The sequence below is a fragment of the Furipterus horrens genome, unplaced genomic scaffold (genome assembly GCF_987537825.1).
Source record: "Furipterus horrens unplaced genomic scaffold, mFurHor1.1.pri manual_scaffold_6, whole genome shotgun sequence".
Lineage (NCBI taxonomy): Eukaryota > Metazoa > Chordata > Mammalia > Chiroptera > Furipteridae > Furipterus > Furipterus horrens.
Window position 1 is genome coordinate 173,292,353 of NW_028327176.1, and position 5,051 is coordinate 173,297,403.

Below are 5,051 nucleotides of genomic sequence, written 5' to 3' on the forward strand. Positions count from 1 at the left end.
CGAAGCACAGTGGCACTGGGTCGTGTGAAGTGACTGGATGCTAAACATATTTTGATGGCTGAGTTCACAGGATTTCCTAAAACATTCTATACAAAATCTGAAAAAGAAGCATCCAGGATGACTACAAGGATTTTGGTCTAACCAATTGGACTTACCAGTAATTGAAACAGGAGGAATGCAGGAGGAACGGATTCGGAGGAAAAGATCAGGAACTCAGTTTGGACACGTGAAGTCTGAAAGGTCTGACAGGCATTCTGCTAGACTGTATTGTTGTTCAAAGTCATCCCCCCACCACCACCACCCCGCCCTTTCCAATGAAGAAGTATACTTCCCTGTCCCATTGACTGTGGTCCAGCACGTGACTTGCTTTAGCCAATAGATAGGATGAGATCACCAAGACAATGAACAGAAATAGAAGAGATAAGAGGCTCAAGAACTGAGTGCTGGGGTACTCCTTTATTAAGGGATTGGGGAAATGAAGGAGAACCAGCTGAGGGATAGAGAAGGAGTTAGCCAGTAAGGTAGGAGGAAACACTGAAACATGTGCTGTCCTGGAAGAGAGATGGTCTCTGTATTAAATGCTATTAATGATTTAAGTGTGATGAAGACTGAGAAATGATGACTGGTTTTAGCACATGGAGGTCATTTAACTTTACAATAGTTTTAATGGAATGATACAATAAAAACAGTCTTTGTGATCATATTCACCATTCATTCATTCATTTACAGGATTCAATAACTATTTTTGAACATCTACGATGTGACAAGTACTATTTGAGATATTTGGTATACAGTACTCCCTCACTTATAGCAGGTATTATGATCCAGACCCCTCCGTGAAGAAGGAACCTTAAATTTATTCTACACTCTTAAACTTACGTAACTTTAACAACAAACGTCTACAGTACCACAAAAATTCCGCAATATAGGGAAAAACCGGTGGCAAATAATTAAATATAATATTTTTTAAAATCCTGCGATACAGTGAGGTCGCGGTAAGTGAACCATGATATAGCGAGGGACTACTGCATACCAGTGAACAGGCAGCCTCCCCCCCCAAAAAAAAAGACCCCATGCCCTTATGGGGCTTCGATTTTAATGGAGAGGCATACAATAAGCAATAAGCATAATAAATGAGGTACAAATCCTTTAAATGGCCAATGAGAAACTACATGATCTGGCTCCTACTTATTTCTCTAAGCTCCCGTGTTACCGCTCTTTCCCTTGCTCGTTGCTTCTGTGATGCTTCCTTGCTATTTCTCACATACCAGACATGTTACCACTTATATTAATTTTCTATTACTGCTGTGACAAATCACACAAACTCAGTGGCTTCAAATAACATCACTTTATTATCTTACAGTTCTGTAGGTGTGAAGTCTGACACAGGTCTCACTGAGCTAAAAGCAGGCTGTTGGCTGGGATGCATGCCCCCCTGGGGGCTCCAGGGTGGAATTGGTTTCTTCACCCTTTCAGATTGTAGGGGCGGCCCACATCCCTTCCTCATTGCTCCCTGCCCCCATCTTCCAGGCGGGCAACGGTGATTGAGTTCTTCTCAGATGGCATCACTCTGACGTCATTTTCTGCCTCCCTCTTCCACTTTTAACAACCTTCGAGAGCACATTGGGCCCACCCACTAATCCAGAATATATTCCCAATATTAAGGTTAGCTGATTGGCAATCTTGATTTTATTTGCCACCTTAATTCTCCTTTGCCATGTAACAACACATTCACAGGTTCAGGGGATTAGAACACAGACATCTCGGGGGAGGGGTATTATTTTTGCTTCCCCACCTCTTCAGGGAACTACTACTTGTTGCTGTTCTCTTTCCTGATGCCCCTCCCCCCCGTTATCTGCACATCATGCCCTCTTGTTGGGTTTTACTCATACGTGTTCTTCTCAATTAGATCTTTTCTGTTGAAAATTGCAACTTCTGTCTAACACTTCCTTTCCGCTTTCCAGCTTTATTTTTCTCCAAGGCACTTAAGACCAACTAAAATACAATATATTGTATCTATATAGTGTCTGTTTTCTTCACTAGAACATAAGCTCCCTGGAGAGGGCTTTGTCTGTTTTGTGCACTGCTGTCTCTCATCATCTAGAATAGAACCTGGCACATAGTAAACGCTCGATAAATACTGGTTGAGTGAATGAATGAAGAGCTTTCATCTTTCATTAGTTAGAAGGAAGATTCATTATAATCAACTAAGGAAATCAGTCATTAATTGGCAGGTGTGCCTTAAAAATTATGTGAAATTGCTGGGTCAAAAGGCAGTGCCATTTTTAGTTTTTTGAGGAAATTCCATACTGTTTTCCACAGTGGCTGCAACAGTCTGCATTCTAACCAACAGTGAACTAGGGTTCCCGTTTCTCCACATCTTCGCCAGCATTTGTTTGTTGATTTGTTGATGATGCCATTCTGACCAGTGTGAGGTGGCATCTCACTGTCGTTTTTATTTGCTTCTCTCTGATGGCTAGTGATGTTGAACATTCTTTCATGTGCCTATGGGCCCTCTGTATGTCCTCCTTGGAGAAGTGTCTGTTCAGGTCCTTTGCCCAGTTTTAAATTGGATTGTCTGTCTTCCTGGTGTTGAGTTGTATAAATTCTTTATATATTTTGGAGATCAAACCCTTGTATACCTAAAGAGTCCTGAAACACTAATTCAAAAGAACCTATTCACCCCTGTGTTCATAGCAGCACTACTTATAATAGCTAAATGCTGGAAACATCCTAAGTGCCCGTCTGTAGATGAGTGGATCAAAAAACTGTGGTACATTTACACGTTGGGGTACTATGCAACAGGAAGAAAAAAGGAAGCCCTACCTTTTGCGACAGCATGGATGAAACTGGAGAGTATCATGCTTAGTTAAATAGGCCAGGCAACAAAAGACAAATACCATATGATCCCACCTAGTACAGGAAGCTAATGAACAAAACAAACAAACGAGCAAAACAGAACCAGAGGCATGGAAACGAGGGACAGACTGACAGTGACCAGAAGGGAGGGGAGAAGGAGGGAAAGAAGGGGAAGGGTCTAGTCAAGGAACTTGTGTAAATGACCCGTGGACATGGACAACGGGGTGGGGACTGACTGTGGGAGTGGGGGGTGGGAGCAGTGGAGAGCAACAGGGGAAAATTAGGACTATTGTAACAGAAAAACAGTAAACAAAAATAATAAAAAAATAAAACTTATCACAGTTAAATTTCTTAAAAAAAATAAAAAAAGGTCTTTGCCTTAATTTCTCTTTTCAAAATAAATGATTTTATTTGACCTCCTAGAGTGCCTCAACCTTGTCTGGCACTCTAGGCCCATGACTGCCCTCATTTCTTACTAGCGGCTGCCTTCCACCTGATCTCCTTTTACCAGTCGATCAGTCACGGTGGTTTCTTGACCATTTCTGGAGCATTGGCCCTGTGCTCAGCCCTGGGGTCCAGTGGTTAGCAAGACAGATGGGCCCAGCTATCATGGACCTACTTGCTCTCGCAGAGAATTCAGACACTAAACAAATGCTTACTCACGTCGCCCATTCTCCATGGGAGAGGAACTGACTGCCACAGGAGTGCAAAATGGGAGATGTAACCCCGTCGGAGGGATATTGACAGGGGAGTGGGAGAGATGCCATTTAAGCAAAGACATGAACAAGGGCTGAGTACAAAATATAGCTAGGCAAAGGCGGAGATGGGATCAAGACAAGCTGTCCTGGGAGGGGATGCAGAATGTATAAAGGCCTTGAGGAAAAGTGAACTTTGTATGTTTCTGGAGTTGAGAGAAGTCTGATGTAGCTGGAGCAGAAAAAAAGAGGTAAGGCTGGGGTGGTGGGTGAAGGTCAGAGTTTATAGGATATCTGAAGCTTTATTAAGGATTGGAGACGTTAGCCAAAAGGTAACGGCAAGCTATTTGTGGTGGTCATAAGAATGCACCATACATGCCTCCACGGATAGGAAGTCACACTAGAGAGAGGCCTAAGACTACCGTAGAGCTTAAAGCACCAGAGAAAATAAAATCCTTCCTACTCAGCCCAGGCTAACCTTTTTTTGTGTGTGATGGGCCGCTACCTCCCTTAGTACCCATTCCATAACCACTGCTTTCTCTCCAGTCGTGACATGTATTCTTCATTATTTTCTTTTGATTGAAATGACACTATGTAAATTTTTTATTTCAAAGTTTCTTAATTGCATGTAGTTATATTAGCACAGTTCAGAAACCTGTCTGAGGCTGACTTTATCAGTAATCTAACCAGCAAAGATCATATCCATGTGTATGTGGCTATATATTTTATTGAACTAACCCAGGGCCATTTAAGTGATGAAAATTATTTGGCCTCTTGTTTAGCTGAAACGGTCCTGGACTTCTCAGAGACCTTGATGAAGTCTTCCACAGTTGCATAAATTAGATATTTTAGGAATTTCAGATTCTAAGTGATCTTTTTGTTTCTTTTCTATTTTATTTTACGTTTTATTAAGCAGGACTTAAACAAATGAACTTGGATCTTTGTTTTAAAGGTTAATAAGAAATTATGTGTATAATAGTTTCACTGCACTCCAGGATATGGAATACACACAAAGCTGCTGGTTGATTTTCCTTGAGCATTTTATCTGTTAACATAAAATCTTCAGTGTTCTTCCCAGGAATCTACATTTACCTTCAGTTACCAGTTTTTCTCTCTGTCTCCCTTTCACAGCCTAATTCGAAGAATTGTCTGGGTTTTCTGGTTAGTATTTACCTACTGCAATCTCATTTCAACCCTTACCACTCCAAGGAAATTGCTCTAATCAAAGAAGCCAATGTCCCATTTTTGCTAAATACAATAAATGCTTTTATTCCGTAGCTTACTTAACCTCTCAGCTGCACTTACGAAAGCTGCCCACTCCTTTTTTCTTGAAACATTTATTTTCTTTGGTTTCCATGACAATGCAATCTCCTGATTTTCTTTCTACCTCTCTGGATGCTTCACAGTCATTCTGTGCCCATCCCTTAAGTCTTCCCTTACACTCTCTGGTAGAGAGGAGAGTGGAATTGTACAGCGGTCTGACAGCTCTACAAAAGC